The following is a 17848-nucleotide window of genomic DNA, read 5'->3' on the forward strand; positions in this document are numbered from 1 at the left end:
GTCTAAGTTCTCAAGGGTAAGGCAAGAGTAGGTCTGAAAGTATTCATGGCATTAAGACAGATCTAACCCTCTATCCCTCTACCTTCCCTTCTCCCCCCAAAAAAACAATCAAACAAACAAACAACAAAAAACAAACAAACAAACAAAAAGTAAAATCAAAACATTCCTAGCATAACCAGTGCTGAATGCTTTAATTTCTTAAAAATTAATCTGGAAAAATTCCCAGATCATACATCTGTCAGGCTAATTTACAGAGGCTGAAGTCTAAGGAAGAAGCACTGAAGATGATCATTCTTCCTCTCTCCTTCCCCTCTGTTCAGCATGATTATCTTCACTCTCCCACCCCCCCCACCCCCACCCCCCCCCCCCAAAAAAAAAAAAGAAAAAGGTTTCCTGGCTAACTGGCAAGTTTAAGCACAAACACCTGTATTCTAGATAGAATTTTCTGTATGCTGGTAGGTACCAGTCAGTTCATCTGCCCAACATTTTTTTATGCAGTGTCTAACATCTCATGGGCTAGAATTTGTAGTTGAGGTCTGTGACAGAGAAGGAATAGGCAACAGCATTTTTGTCACCCACTACCACCTTACCACCTTGGTTATTCCTCTAAATGTAACTGCTATAGTTATATAGTTACAGTTAACTTATTCTTTTCTTCTGTTAAAACGCAGTTATGACACTGTACATGAAAAGTCATGCTCAGTCATCTTGAAATCACTGTGGCTTACTTATGATCTTATTTTCACAGGTTCTATCTAAAATATTATTTATTCTTGATTGTCTCCATTTTCTGTGTCCAGAGTGTCCAGAATCAGACACAACATTTACAGACCCTCCTAGTTCACAGAAGCTGCAGTAAGGGTGCTTTTTTTTTTTTTTTTTTTTTTTTTTCTTAATCTTTTATCAGTATCCAATCTGTCTGGTGACAGTTTAATATAAAAAGACCTATTCATTTTTCAGTTTATGTGGATTTTCAGTGTTTTTTTTTGTTTTTAAATGTAAATGTTCCTTTAGAAAGGCTGTGGTAGTTAATGAGATAGACATAGTGTCACAATGCTAGAGAAAATGTTCTAACCTCTTCTACAAAATGTACTAATGTTCCATCTTAACACCAAATTAATTGCATTGCATTGACTGACACTTAAATCGGATTTTTGTGTCATTTTGTTGTCAGTCTAGTTCAACAGACACAGAAGTATCTAAAATGATACTGTGTGAGAAATGTAGGGGTTCAGTTTAATCTTCCAGTTTTAATCATTCATAATCCAGTTCTTAAGAAGGCTTGAATTGCTCAAAACAATTCTTCTTTTTCTTATATTATTACAATTTCTTATACTATTATGATAACGCAAGTTGCAAAACTAGTGTGAGCCAAAGAGCTTTACTCCTAAAAGAGTGAGTTGTTTTAGACTTAGAGCTTCAACTTTGGCCTACTCTATAGGCTTCGCAGCATTGTCTGGGTAATGCTAGAACAGAAGGATATTTTTGGGGCAGTTAATTAAGTCCCTTAGAAGACAAGATTCTCTCTTTTATAAAGCACTTTTGGACAAATCTGGAGACATATCCAGTTCTGATGTCTCTAGTTTAAGAGCTGCAGCTTTAAAGGGGACAAGTTGGCCTTTGTAGAACGATTTGAGAAAAAATTATTTTCAAGTGTCTATGCTTCCTATATAAGCAATATGTACATATCTATAAATACATATATAAACCCCACACAGTGAGTGCTGCCAACAGTCACTATGAATGAAATGCAGTGAGAACAAGTGAAGAAATCCTGGTTGCTGTCTTATGGTTACCATTTTGTTACACCCATTTATTTTAAATTCACAGATGTACACTTTTCCTTTCATGATGAATTCCCTTTAGTGGCACACATTAGGAGAATTTGAATATTTAATTCCTGTTGAATTGCCATGTAGTAAAGGAATTTGGATTCAGAGGTGCTTCAATTCTGACCATACATTTCCTTTGTACCTGCATCTCTGTTTCATAAACTGGAACCTACACCATGATACAAGACCAGCAAGGTTGTCGTTTCTTATTCATCTCTTCTGAGAGTCTTAAACCAGTGGAACTTGTCTGATGTACATATATTAGACTCAGGTTCATACAAATCTCACCATGCTATGATTTCACCAAATGTTTCTAGGTCTTGCTACAGAAATTGAGTATCTGAGGTTTTACTTTCACCACATTTTTTAATCAATCCCTCTGAGAAATGGCTTTTTTAGTAAGTGTAATTGAATGAAAGCAGACATTAGTAAGAGAATTTCCATTTGTATCAAAAGTTTCTGAGTGAGGCATTAGAGAGAGAGACATTTTAAATGCCACTTCCACCTGGTTAACAAGCTTTTCATTTTTATTTACTAAGAATTTCTATCTATAACATAATACTGTACTGAAGATTCCAAGATTTATGTCAGCAAATGTAAAACACTGGGAAACCCTACCACCAACAATCTGTTGGTATTAAAAAACACACTCCAAACAAAGACATTACTATTTTAACGTTGCTTTGTATCTATTATAATAGAACACTGGGTTTGAAACATACACAAAAAATAATACAAAAGGCCCGTGTTTTCATTATCAATAGAATGAGTGAACTGATGTTTGCAATGTTCAGCTTTGTATGTAACTCTAGTTGGCAACAGAGGCAATATTTATAGTAAAGTCTATCACCGTTTATTAATGTTATACATTAGACTTTAGTTACTTCAAAAAATGGTATGTTAAAATATGCTGAAACATTTTCAAATGAAAAAATAAAAATGATCTAATAATTTATTAACTATATTTCATTGTTTAAGTGACAGGGAACGATAAACCATTGAGTGAAGCAATATAAATATATTGATTTCATCTAGACTTATTGTTGTAAGCATTTTAAAAACTTTAATTAAGCCTCAGGGGGACAATTTCCCACCTCGTTTGTTTAAAAATTGCTAAAAAAATGCTCTAAAACAAAATTTGCAAGTAATTTTATCAAAGCAAAGGACTAAGCAATTAATATGATGCACATATTTTTGCATTCGTAACTATAAAATAACTGTCTTATTTGGAAAATTCAATTTCTGCTATCTTAAAAATTGTTGCAGATACGCTGTTGCATGCATTCTAAGAGTACCAAAAATTTTTTTTTCCAGATATTGTTTGATTTCAAGTATTGAACTGTCAATTTCATTTTCCTTGAAATGGGTACACTAAACAAAAGTAATTCTATAGACTAACAATTTACTGAAATCAGAAGATTTAAAAAGCTGAACATATTTCCTCATACTCAACTTTGGAACTTAATAGTATAAAGCTAGCACACTAGCAGTGAATCTTCATAGGAAAAATGATAGGGCTCTATTCTGAGATGTGTCCTATGTAGAAGTTAAAATAATTCTATTTCAAGGAATTACTCACATTTTTTCATTAGAGGTTTGACAATTTTTCTGACATTAGCTGCACACATAGCTAATACATATTTCAACTAGACAACAACTGTAAAGTTCAAACATGCAAAATAAACAATGTCTGTAAGCAATGCAGGGTGCAGGGGGGCCCCAAATCATTCAGTCCATCACTTTTACTTGGAAGTTTGATTTGCATTCTCCATGAAATTCACTCAGGCTTGACAGGGAATAACCAACCTTATAACCCAGCAGGACTTTCTTTTTCATTTACAAGCTTCCCAAGGCTCCACTTTGCCACAAGACCATTCAGGTTGTTTGCACAGATATACATTTGTTGATGGAAAAGATTCAGGTTTATGCATCTGGAGTAGGGGTAGAAAAAACAGAAGAATGGTTTGCTGCTTTAGCAGAGGTGCTTGAAGAGGCAGCTTCAAGCTGCTATATTACAGCTGCTATGTAAACATCTTCAATTTTAAAATGCTATGATTTAGTTCTACCCCAGAGAAGAGCTACCTGTAACTACCATTGGAAAGTTTCATTTTATTTCTTCATGCTTTGAAGGTCAAATCTGTACATTTTTCTCTCCCGCTTAAAAAGCCAAAATTGTAAATTCTATGTTTGATATCAAAGTTTGGTAGTGGTGTGCATACCGATAGAAAATAAAGATACAGTACTGAAGATATTCAGAGTGTGCAGGGACATCTTCCTTGAAGATGCAAGTCTTCTTTCAGAAATAGGACCTCAGTAAACAATTTTGCTGATGATGTGCAAGATGGACTGTGGCTAGATGATATCTTCAGTGCTAATAAAAAATAGAAACTTTTTTATAAATTAAGTAGAGCTGACTGAAGAGCAAGGTTTCGTTTTCCTTTCATTCGCTCTTTTGATACTGTTTTAGTTTAACTAGTCTACCGGTTACTGGTTTAACCAGTGTATCTGATTATCGGGCAAATGATATTTTCATTCAGGAAATAATTGGTGACTTTAAAATCTCATAGAAGACATTGCAAAAACTCTCACTTTTTAAATAAAGATGTTTCTGAACATTGGAGGGATACAAATAGTTTTGAAATAGTCATTTGAAATAACTTTTAATATTTTGTTGTTGTTCCTGTAGTGTTTACTCCAAGGAAAAAAATGGCTTGCATTTTTTGGTTGATAAGATAACCTTTATAGATTCCATGTAACTGTAACATGTAGTGAATGTAACAGAATGTGATATTGTAACCAGGTAGGTCATTTCATATTGCTGGACAAGAAGATATACAATATAATTTTGTAAATTATAAAATAACCTAACATTATTCAACTTCTTAATTTTTACATTATTTTTCTTAGAAAAGTGATGAGCTTAATTTTTATCTTTTACTCTGGAAATGAGTGAAGCTGAAAATAGTTAAGTGCAAAAATTAGGAAGTTAACATTTATTGATTCATGAAACTATTAGCTGTGTTGGATAAGTAAGAAAACTATTTAGAACAGAAGAATTTGTATGCAAACTAACAGCCTCCTAGTAAAAACAAAGTTAGCAATGCAGCCACAATTGCATTGCCCTGGCAGTCTGCTATCTTGGACAGTTGCTTAATTCTTCCCCTGAGACATTTCTGAACTAGTTTATTAAACAAAATAAAAATTATCATAGTGAAATGAACTGAAAGTTTTTTTTTGTTTTTTTGTTTGTTTGTTTGTTTGTTTGTTTGTTTGTTTGTTTAAAAAAAAAGATTTTAGAATAAATAGATCCTGGTCTTCATTTCTCATCCTGAGTGAATTAGAGATTGAAGAAACTAAACTGAATCATCCTCATTCATAGCCATAGAAGAAGATGGCTTGTAACTTCAATAAAATATAGATTCAATAAAATATAGATTCAGATTCCAGAGTTCAAGTGTTTGTACAATGCTCTCACACATAGTATCTGATTTTTGTGTGGTCCTGTACGGACCCATGAGATGGACTTGATTATCCTTGTGGGTCCCTTCCAACTCAGGAGGGTTTTGTTTTGTTTTTTAAAGAGTTGGAAGATAACATATACTATCTATATTCAATATAATATTGAATAACATTCTTTTTAAAATGACTTCCATATGAGAAGAATGGATCTTGCAAGCAGATTTTGTGACTGTGCAAATAATGAAGAAAAAAACATTAATGTGAGAGTTGTTTGTGCCAGGTCTGGCCAAAGATGGTCCCCATGCTTACAAAGTCAGATTATCAATTGTTTTTATATTTGTTAAGGTTCTTAGCCATGTGCTGAGCTGCATCTTTCTCTAATATGCTGAATTTCGCCTCGATGTGTTTTAAACCATTATGATATTTAGGAAAGTTGAGATACTTCAACTCTCAAAAGGATTAAAATAAATCTTTTGTTTTGATTAAGAATTTAACTGTAGACAGTAAGTGCCAGAATGGAATGTCACCTCTGTTATTCTTAGCTCTTTTCGCCTGTTTGTGACAGCATGTGCATTTAGAGTTCAGCCACTTATGAAATCCATATCCATTGCAATTCTGATAGACTCCGGTGGTTCTCCAAAAATGTTTCAATGGGGGCTGAGGAAGGAAACAAATGAAAAATATTAACAATCATAAATTTAAGTGCAATTTGTGAAAAGCTACTTTGCTGTGCATGTGGCTGGTGAATACTCTTCAACATTTGGTTTCAGTTGATTTTATGTTGATCCGTTTGGACAACATCTAACTACTCTCACTATCACTCAAAAATTAGTAACAGTTGAATATCCTCAATCATCTCTCTAAAACAGTTTTTAATGTGAAAAAAAGTCATTCTCAAACAAGACTACCTCGTGCTTAGAAACTTAATTACCAAAAAATGCCTCTAGTTAGCCTACCAACATCTCTCTGCATATTTCAAAGAATGAAATCTGCTCCCCATGAAGCAGAACCTTAGGAGTTCTGTGTCTGTTTTTCATTGTTTTTTGTTTGTTTGTTTGATCATAGTTATCCATATCCCCTTCTGATTTCTGTTATTATTTACAGAAGTATATTTATGTGTGTTCTCATTTCTGGGATTTTTGCACAGAAACAGAAGTAATTCTAATTAAATTTGAGATGTATACTGTCATTTTACAAAGTAGATGGTCCTAGATCAGCGATATATACTCAGATAAGTTCTGCTGTGTTTATCATACTAAAAGCCAGGTGTTTTCCCATCCCTGTGGAATTACTCAGCTACCATGTCTCTAAATATTCCAGTACCTAGCATGAGGTAAGGAAAGTAATCACTCTATCTTCATAGTAAAGGGAGAGAGAAGTACCACCAAGTCTGGCTCAGCATGAAAACTTCATTGCTATAGCTGCAAGACCATAGTTGCAACCTGAAGCCAGACTAATTCTGACGCAAGATGAAGCACACATCTTAAATAATTAGAATAACTTAAATAGTGTGGCAGTGGTTTCTCCACTACAGTGGACTGTTTGGAGCATTTTTGTAAACATGCATGGGTATTTTTCTGAGACACAATTTTAGTTCCAATACATTGATTCAGAGAAGTTCTTAGCTAGTATCTATATTGAAGTTCAGAGAATAGGGTCACAGTGGTCCCTTTCTGCCTTATATTTCCCTCTAAAAGAATCAAATTATTCTGACTTTATTTATCACTCTACCAAGTTTTATGTCACCTGGATATTTTACCAGTGTGATATATTTTTACTTAAATATTTATGATGAAAAGCAATTGGACTTATTCCAGTCCCCATGGAACCACACTAGAAATGCTCCATTTGACAATTATTTTCCATTGGCATCTATTTTTGGAATCTGTCAGTTGGCCAGTTCATTAATATCTAACCAAGTCTGAAGTCTCTTACATTTATACAATTACTGCTAACAAGGAAACTTGAAATCTCATCAAAAAATGAAATTACTTTTATCTGAAAAGACATTTTCTGTAGACTCATGCTGACTTGAATTATTATGTCTTAATTCTTTGACAAATGAATTTCCCATCAGCTTTTTCACAAGCTTTCTATGTATTAAAATGTTAGCAGTCTATTGTAGTCTGGGTTGCTTCACTTCTTGTCACCGTGTTATAATATTCCTACATTTCCAGAAGTTCTGTCCAATGAAAAGTAAGCTTTGGGAAGATGATACTTGTTCAGATGATGGAAATCATTTTTATATGCTGATAAACAAATATTATTCCTTGAAGGCTTTAGCTTGTATGAATTTCTAGCAGAGCAGACTAGAAATACTCCATTACTGCTTTATGAAAAAAAGAAAAAAAAAAAAGAAAAAAAAAAGTCAGCTTCTTTCCAAAACATTAGAAATATTAATATAAATATATTTTGTGGTCTTACTATTTTAATCAGAAATATTTATTAGTATGTATGTAGCATTACTATAATTTGTCTTGTTACCAATATTCTTTTAATTCTCATATTGTATGAAGCCATGCTGGACATAGAATCTTCCATGATGTCTTTAGTTTCTTAGGTATTTTTTCCATTGTCTCACTTCTAATTTATATTAATTGCATTTATTTATTCATTTTTCCACTTGCTTTTTTATTGAGAAATCTTAAGTTAACATAGATTTTTCAGCACATGTAAATATTATCCAAGTATTAGCACACATAAATATTAGCTTCATTATTCATTATGGAGGCACAGGTTTTATTGCCACTGCTTCTTAATATTTAACAATTTACATTAGTACATTTCTATCTTATCTTTTCCTTTAAGTCAGCCGCCTTCATAACTTTTCTCAGCTTTTTAGAATAAGCCTGAATGTATATCTATGTTATTAGTTGTGACTGTCATCCATATGTGGTGCCTAATGTCATATACCTGAACAAAGTTATAGTTCTCAGTCCTTTCATGTATAATTTGGTGTGAAATAGTACACAAACATCTAGAAAAGAGGTAAATCTTAGGCAAATGTCCAAACTGCAGTCTATCTTTTTAAACTATTATAGAAATATTGTAACTGGTGTCCATGCAGCTGTGTAAGTATAAAGAAAATTATGATGGTGGTGGATTTTTTGTTTGTTTGCTTTAGTGTATCTGTTGTCATAGATGTAACAGGTCAGAGAAAACTGAAAGGTAAAGCAGATGAAGATATATTAACCATTACAATTGTACCGAGATAAACTTTTTCAAGTCTGCCTCATTGTTATTTTAACTACCTGTATTTATTATAATCTTGGTATGCTTTGCACTGCTCTTCAACAAGAAAAAAGTTGGATCAGTCAGTGTTACTGACAGAAATCAGCAAAATAAAGGAGTCTACCACTTTACATTTTCAACTCTTTCATTTATTAAGTAGCAAGGAGCTCCTCAATTAATAGTGAAAAGTCGTAACTATTACCCTTTTATATAGGACGTGCAGATATGTAGGTGATTTACACTGAAAATAGAGACAATTTAATGTGTTTAAGTTTGGCATTTTTCTCCTGTCACCATAGGCAGAAGATTACTGTAGTAAGATATAACTCACCAGTTTTAGATTGTGACTTCTAGAATTTGAATCAGATATGGTAGGGTATTTTGCACTTGCTGTTACAAAAGACTGTGGTTAGTACTAGCGTGTTTCCCTTTTTGTTGTTTTTGTTAATTAAGCTGCACATAATTTCTTTGAAATAAAGTAGACCAGATTTCTCTATCTGTAACAACTGAGGGTCTGATTTTTATTTACTTTCATTTTAAATAATCCACTAGATAAGGATAAAGTGTGTACAAAATGCAACAAATCAGAATGGCAGCATTTAGTAAACATTTAATACAGATATAATAGATCCACAAGCAGCAAAGCAGGAAACAAACAAACCTGTTCATTTTTACTAGACCTTTTATTTCTAAAAGAATTGAAGCTAGGCTAGCTTCCCAACTGATCACAGTTCTTGGCACAGTCAAGAATAAGTTGAATAAAACAGAAAACTGATGAATCTTTGTAGAGAAGGTAGTGCTTAAGATATATAAGCAAATAAAACACCCAGTACCACCATAGTTCATGTTCTGTTTTGAAGAAAAAAGAGCATCTTTGGACCATGTTTGAGCATCTTCAATTAGGCTACATTAGGCTACATGGTGTTTAAATATCTTGTTCATTGTTAAACATCACAGCAAGTTTGCAGCTCATGTCCACATGAACTGTTGAAGACAGTAATTGTTTATGATCATGCCATATTTTCTTATGAAAATGTTTTGTTTAAAAGCATCCAATCGGAAAGATTTTCATATATGTCAACATGTTTTGAAATACTGAAAGACAATATAAGGAAATTAATACTTTTCTTGGAGATTTTCTTCTGCATTTCACAATATTCAGATTTTTTCAGCTTTTGCAAGCTGAATGAACAGAACTGGAAAAATGCAACTTGTTTTGACAACATGGTTGAAAGGCACTCCAACAGGTGAAACCCGGAGGAACTGGATATCCTTACTGACAAGTTTAGGATTTGATTTCAAATTACTTTGAAGGAAGTTGTTTCATGACTTCAGTTATTAGAGGGAGAAAATCTAATGTTATAGCAAATCAGAAGAGAGTATTAGTTTTATTTTTAAGTCCAGTAACATGTGATATCAGAGGTTAAAATTCTGTACCAAGAACAAGTAGCTTTGCAATAGGCCTCATATTGATTCATGGAATTCTTTTTGGATGACAAGAAATGAGGAGAGGTGCGATACTTTCTTCGGTACAGCAAAGAGACAGACTTGGTATAATCTAGTGGTAACCCCATTGCTATTTGTTGTAATGTCCATTGTTAGAATATTCCTTTATGTGAAGGGGAAAAAATAGTTGCCAGATCTATTTGCTACATTATTCTACATTTTACTCTAGCCAAGTATAACTGCAATAATGTTTATAATTAATACAGTATATTAGGTACAACTTACATTTAATGTCTGAAAAGGTGCAGTAGGTTAGAGAGCATGTTAAATTATGCATATGTTATCAGAAAGCCTAATCTTTAGTAAATATATGTAATATATATCTTATAAGCTTACAAATATGTATTTTTTGGAAAAGATGAAGCAATCTAAACTGTAGAAAGAACATACTGGACATGATTATGAGAAGAAATAGCTGTACAAAACTCTAGAATATGAAAATAAGATTTAAAAAATATTATTTGAGTACAAGTTCAAATACTAGTCTTAAAAAAGTGATAAGGAAAAGCAATGCTTATCCTTAATTTAGAATGTAATAATAATAATTAATAATAATTTAATAATAATTTAATATTTTTTTAATCCAAATTTTTGTTCTCCACATTAGATCATTTGACTTTTATTTTCTAATTTCTTACTTAAATGCTAAAGACTCGGGGAATGCTAAACTAATATTCTTTATGTAATGCTATATATGCTATAGGACTAAATTATTTTACCTTGTAAAAGATGTTTGCAGCATTTGCAGAACATCTATCATCAAAACTCAATTAAATAGTGACTTTCTATCTTCAGCTAGAACAAATTGTTTACTTACGTTCAGTGCTTACTTCAGAAGAGGTTGAAGACCCAAATACAACAGTAAAAGAGGTGTCTTGGGATAAAGCACGGGTCAAAAAATTTAACCCAAGGAAGAAGCTCTAATCTTCAGGTTTGCAAGAGTAGACTTTTTTTCTTTTGCCAAGTAAATAGCAGCATTATAATGTTATTCATACCTCACATGGTGTCCTAACAATTCCTCTATTCAAGCTGGAAGGGTTATATTCCCTTTGTTGCACAGTATTAAATTTGTCCCTTGAGATTAGCATGTAGGCAGTTTTAAAGGATGAAACTGGATTAGATAAGGTTTCTTACCAAGAAAGAGTTCTGAAACTGTGCTGCAAGAACCTCTAGGGTTACAAGTTCTGAAAAAACATCCTTTGTTTTAATACTTTGAATCTCAAATTTATTAAATTATTAGTTCACAAAATGTGTCTTTACAGGGCTTTATGAAAGGCAAACAAAGTACAATTAGGGGAAAAAGACGGTTGCTTTAATTGTATTGTGGTTTTTGTTTGTTTGTTTTTGTTTTTGTTTTCATGGTATTTGCCTGCCATTTATAATGTGAAATATATTCCAAAATGTTGATATAAAAAATATAGTAATTCTTCTTATCTTACAAAATATTTAGTATGTTCCAGCATTTCTTGCTGTGATTTAGAGAAAAAAAGGTATTTTACGTTGATACAACTTATGAACTGAGCCAAACAATTTTAGTCTAAAAAACATCAAACTCAAATGACAAGGAGAGTCCTAACAAAGAGTCAGTAGCTGTGCTCCAATCATTTTAATATAATTTATACTGTTGTATAAATAAATATAAAAATATAAACATAAAGACAGATTAATTTGATTACTACATATTCGGTGAGTACAAAGCATTTTTACTTATTTAAAACAATCTCCTTGTAAGGAATGAAACCATTCCTAATTAATAGCAAGGGAATTATTAGCATATGCATATTAACAAATAGGACCGATTAAATGAACTACATATTGCTTTTACTTAATGAGTTGACAAGAAAATGCAGTTCCTTTTCTTTATCCCTCAAATTTCCACAAGCACCATGGACTTTGACTCCACCCTTCCTCAAATCCTTGCACTTGATTTCCTTTGCTGCAAAGCCTGGACAAGCTTCCTTTGGTAGCCCTCCCTGGTCTTCCTCTAGTGTCACAAAAGTTGCTGAAGAGTGCTATAACAGAGTCCCATTCTAAAGTGCACTGCGCTGTAGGGATTCACCTTGCTGGCTTGTGAATGTAGACTTCTAACCAAATTGTAATCCTCATCCTTCCTGCTTGTCTTGCTGTATAGTTCTTTCTGCTCATGTAGTCTAATATGTACATCCTGACCAACAATAACCAACAATGACCAATTCAGTTTTCATTCAGAAAGACTATGCCAGGAGTCTCAAGATTGTTCACTGTGTCATCATAGAGTTCTTTTGAAGATGCAAATATTGACTATAAGTTGCATAACAATTCTTGTTTCCTTTGTGTCTAAGTATCTCTTTGTATTGGGTTTTCTTGGCAAGGTTTTGGTAGTGGGGGAGCCACAAGGGTGACCTCTGTGAGAGGAGTCCAGAAGCTGCCTCATGTCAAATCAGAGCCAGCTCCAGCCAGCTCCAAAATGGACCCGCCTCTGGCCAGAGTCAAGCCAGGGAGTGATGGTGGTTGGGCCTCTGGGACAGCAGACTGAAGAAAGAGAAAAATAAATAAACAAACAAACAAACAAACAAACAAATAAGCAAGCCCTGCTGTGCAGAGTCAAGCCAGGGAGTGACGCTGGTTGGGTCTCTGGGATGATTGAAGAAATCTGCCTCTTGGCAGATTGAAGAAAGAGAAAAATAAATAAATAAATAAATAAGCCCTCCTGTGCAACAGCAACTGGGTGAGAGGGGTGAAAGTCAGCCCTGCAGACCCAAAGGTCTGTGCAGAAGAAGGGTAGGCAGTGCCCCAGGATCTGGAGCTGAAGTTCCCCTGGGCCCTGTGGAGGTGCCCATATCAGAGCAGGCTGTCCCCCTGTAGCCCATGGGTCCCACAGTGAGCAGATCTCCAATGTGCATGTGGCCTGGAGGAGGCTGCGGCCCATGGAGAGTCCCCACAGGAGCAGGCCCCAGGCCGGAGCTGCAGCCCATGGAGAGGAGCCCACGCAGGAGCAGGGGATCTGGGGGGAGCTGCCACCCATGGGGGACCAATATTGGCATAGTTTGTTCCTGACCTATGGACCCCATGGTACAGAGCCATGTTGGAGCAGTTCTTGAAGAGCTGCTGCCTGTGGGAAATCCATGCAGGATTAGTTCAGGAAGGATGGCATCCTGTGGGACGGACCCTCATGTAGAGAAGGGGCAGGGAGAGACTGTGAAGGAGCAGCGGAGGTGAAATGCTACAGACTGACCACAAACCCCATTCCCTGTTCCCCTGTGCTGCTCAGAGAAGAGGGTGGATGGGGGGAAAGGTGCTTTTAATTTGCTTTTAGTTTCTCACTGCTCTAGTCTGCTAGTAATAGGCAACAAATTGAGTCTGTATTGCCCATGACAATAATTGGTGAGTGATCTCCTTGTCCTTATCTCAACCCATGAGCCTTTTTTCATCATATTTTCTCCCCTTCTTCCTTTGAGGCTGAGAGAGAGAGTAGCGTGGTGGAGTTTAGCAGTCTATCAGGGTGAAACCATCACACTCATACCCAGCCATGAACTGGAGTTCATCATTCCTGAATCTGAGTGCTTCGCATGATTAAATGAATTATTATAGCTTTATGTGTATAATTGCTCAAAAAATGTTGATATGTATAGGATCTCAATGAGCTATTCTGACATTGTAATGTCTGTTTAATCAGTTCCTTTTCTCCTTTTAAATGATAACAAAAACTAAACTAAAACAAACAAACAGAAAAGCCAGCAGATTGACATAAAAAGAACAACAATATCACCTGTAATTAGATTTTTTTCTGCACCTACACAAGAGAAGATGGTGTATTGCAGCCAGCACTATTTGATGTTAAAATATATTCTTCACAATATGTACCAAATAAAAGTTAAAACTATAAATATCAATGAAGATTGCAGAGGAAAAGAAAAGATATTCTGTTGCTCAGTGTTCCATGCATTCAACAAAATCAGCATACTTTAAAACTAGATGGATGACTTGCCCCTTTTTCATTCAAGTTAGACACAGCAAAATGTGACTCCTTCCCACACAGGGTTACTGGATCATATAAATGTACATCATTTACGAAGTTAAGTGGTACTGGGTTTGTAACTTTCAAGGCATGGATAGAAATGGTATGCTGTTATAATTCGTAGAGATATATTACCTTAATGTAATGCTCAGAAATGACTACCTTCATTTTTTAAAGCTGCAAGAAAGCTCATTAAAAAAAAAAAAAAAAAGTAACCTAAGAATGTTTCCAAGGATATAACTCGGGAACTTTTCACTATATATCACTGAGATGACATAACATCATTAATAGGGAATATCCAATGCTTTCAAAAGCATTGCATGACCACATGCTTAAATGTAAAGGAAAATGATAATGTATTTTAGGATTACAGTCTCTGTGCACTGCAGCTGACCACTGCAGACAGATCCAAGTCAGAATATTTCTGAATCTATGTGCAGCCTCATCTAGTTTTGTGGAGCATTTGTACGCTGTTCAGCTATGGAGTAAAACATATTATGAAAATGTTCTTCAGAGGGGGCATATCCTCAGAACATTTAATTAAGAAGTGATCAAAACTGCAATGGTGACAGAAACTGTGGGTTAGGTGGCAACCCTAACACTCAGGCCCAAACTCACTCAGTCTGCACCACTTGTAATATGATGATCAGTAAATATATTTCTTCAGCATTGGTAGGGTTTGGATTGCAAGGTGAAACAGTCCCTCAGTCTGACTAATTCCCTTTTTGTTCTCAGGGACTTTTAGTTATAGCCACGGGAGTATTTTTTGATCTCTAATCTATGTTGTCCAAAATGAGGCAGGAAATGGTGTATTTCTAGGAAAAAAAAAAAGCCCCAAATACACTCTTTTCCCCATTGCAAATGCTTATAGAACAAAAAAAGTTAGTTGATATTCACGCTATAAATGTCTGTGCTACTGTCATACAGTGCAGTATGTGAACAAAATAATAAAAGATGATCTGTCAACAAGCTGCTCTCTTAAGTTGGTAATTATTTTGAATGACATTGTATCACATCTAAAATAAATTTAAACAGTATCAGCAAAGTAAAAATACAACACTATCACACAGCTAAGATTAACAGCAATAGCTCTCATTCTAGTCAATACTTTTTGTAATATTTAGTTATTGTTTGGAAGAAAACCACTACCACCCAACAGTTTTCACATTAAATATAGACAAATAGTTTAAATTAAACATATGATATTCCATCATTTTACACAGGAAATCATATTTATATATTTAGGCATTTAATTTCTTGAATTACAGGACACAATGGAAGTAAAGATATTCCTATATTTTCAAGTTCTCTTTTGATTGGTAAGGGACAGTGGAGGCCCATCTGTTTTGCAGCAAAGAAAGCCCCAAACCATCTGTGTAGAACCACATGCCAGCTAAAACACAGAGATATGCACAGTTTTTTGTTATGAAAAATTTTGCAGTATTTTTTTCCTGTATTAGTGTGAATAAATTAGCAACAACTAAATTAAAGAAATCTTCTGAGAACATATTAACTTTCTACTGCACACTGGAAAATGTATCCATTTAGAAGTCATGAAACATTCATTGGCAGAATGTGTTCTTTTGACTTTCTTCCATTTTTTGACTATTAAGACAGAGAAATCTTTATGTGTTTAATATAAACATTTAGCATGGCAGTGGAAGTTAATTTACCTGAATTTTATCATTTATCTGTGCTTTCTTTCAGGAAGAAAAAAAAAAGGAAAAAAAAAAAAAAAAGGAAAACAAAAACCAAAATCAACCCATAAATACAACCGTGCTTATATATAGGCCTAATAATAGCATTTAAAAACTTGGGTCCATATGTTTCTCTCCTATGTTAGAAAAAGAAAAAAAGAGCCAGAAGATGGTAAAATCACCCATAAATAACTACAGCTCTGGCTAACCTGAAGGTTTACGTCATCTACCATTTGAATGGGTGAAAAATTAAAAACTGAATGTAGAGTATCTCAGATATATATATATATATCTGAGATACTCTATATACATATATATATATGTAGGTACCTGCACAGTGTGCAGGTACCTACACTGTTGTGCAGGTTTCTGTCCGCCACTCAGCCTCACACAGGCATGTAGAGGTAACACTGTGAGCTCTGTTGACAGTTTGTTAATGTTCAATATTTTCTTGATATTAGAGCAATCTTGGCCAACTGGGCATCAATGGTCCTTAGGACTTCTGAAAGTCTTTGAAAGTTCTTGAAATGACTGCAGAGAAACAAACAAAATGCAAATATATCTAGCCCTGTGCAGTTTTTAGGTGTATCAGTGGCTACACTCAGGCAAAGTACGAGCCAGTTAATTGTTTTCAGAGCCTAAAAATAATATTTTTAAATATAAGTGTAAAATTATAAGTTTTCAAAATGATTGTACTGTTTCTTTATATAAATGTTTGCTTACCAGTTCTGGACACCAGTGAACTTCAAGATGGTCCTTGGATTTAATCCAGAATGTCTTTCAGCTGAAGGCAGTTAAGCAATTCTAGTCTGGAACACACAATTTGATCAACATGAATTTGTGTGACTTTCACACACATGTTTTGGAGGAAGATGCATGATATAAAGAGCAGACATTTTCTAAGTTATAAGACTATCACATCCTTTTGCTTGGATTCTCAATGACAAGCCAGATGATGTCAGAAGCTTCTAGCAAAGCTTCTAGATTTCATTAAATCTTTAAAACAGTCACTTGGGCTTAAAGTTTCTCATTTGGATGGTATGAGAACCAAGATGGTAATAACCATCAGAAGAGATAAAGAACCAATAGGTAATGTTTTTCACATTTCCAGAAATCTTGTGTGATTTTTTTTTTTTTTTAATCTATTTCCAGATGGACTGGTAAAGATGAGCTTTAGGCAAAGAAGCAACTTATAATATTTGTCAGTCTAAATTTAATTTAGAAGTCTTACAACACAAATAAATTCTGTCTCTGCACATGTGGTTTGCATCACCTCTGAGCAACCAAGAGAGCATTTACAGTAAAAAGATTTCTAATATTCAGGGTTACTAGAAATCAATCAATTCAAGAGATCAAATTCAATCTTAATTCCTTTTGGCAAACTGTTTTTCTCCATGTATAGATAGTTAGTGTATATATATATATGGATACATATATATATAATATATAATATATATATATATTTATATATTATTTATACATTATATAATATATATATTTATTTATTTATTATTGTTTTTTTAGAATTATGATGTAAAATCCTGATTGTGGAACTGCCTGCTTTATTGTAGTAATCATTACATAACCGATTAAATATTCATGATAATTGGGTATATATAGTAATACTACATTTCAAAATTATTGTTAATATAGGAAACAACATAAACAGTAGTTTTCTAATAGATAACCCTGTGATATGGAACTTGTTCTGATGTATCTGGTGATAATACCTCATAATACAAAGTCCAGATGACTTGGATACTATTGTAGAGAATTTCCTCATCTATGAGAATCTTCTTATAGGCCATATTGTAAATTTTTTTCTAACTACAATTACATCATTGCAAAAGCTGTGGCTACAGTTCACTTTTGTACCACGTGCAATTGGATAGGCAGTACTTAGCAAATCCACAGAGTTTTGTGTTTTATAGCTGGTATCCACTCCCAAGATTGCTCAAAGAGTCCAGCTTTAAATAGATTTATGCACTGATTGCCTAATGGTCTACTTGCAGATCATTTAACTTTTGCATAATAATAGCACGTTGTTTCTACTATGATCGCTGGTGCAAGATTAGGGTTTGTCTTGCATTGATATACAGATTTGTATTTCAAGATTACATGCACTC

General features: G+C 34.0%; 2 long non-coding RNA genes across 2 annotated transcripts in view; one reads left to right on the forward strand and one right to left on the reverse strand.

The window, feature by feature from the left end:
- The window catches only part of LOC137857648 (uncharacterized), a 695515-nt gene that overhangs the window by 248575 nt on the left and 429092 nt on the right, over positions 1-17848 (forward strand). The window lies entirely within an intron of this gene.
- Positions 878-16532, reverse strand: LOC137858187 (uncharacterized). Its single transcript, XR_011097558.1, has 3 exons — positions 16446-16532; positions 5819-5948; positions 878-3763 (listed from the first exon to the last, which is right to left on the reverse strand). It is a non-coding gene; the product is annotated as an uncharacterized lncRNA (long non-coding RNA).

Source organism: Anas acuta, chromosome 5, assembly GCF_963932015.1.
Source record: "Anas acuta chromosome 5, bAnaAcu1.1, whole genome shotgun sequence".
Lineage (NCBI taxonomy): Eukaryota > Metazoa > Chordata > Aves > Anseriformes > Anatidae > Anas > Anas acuta.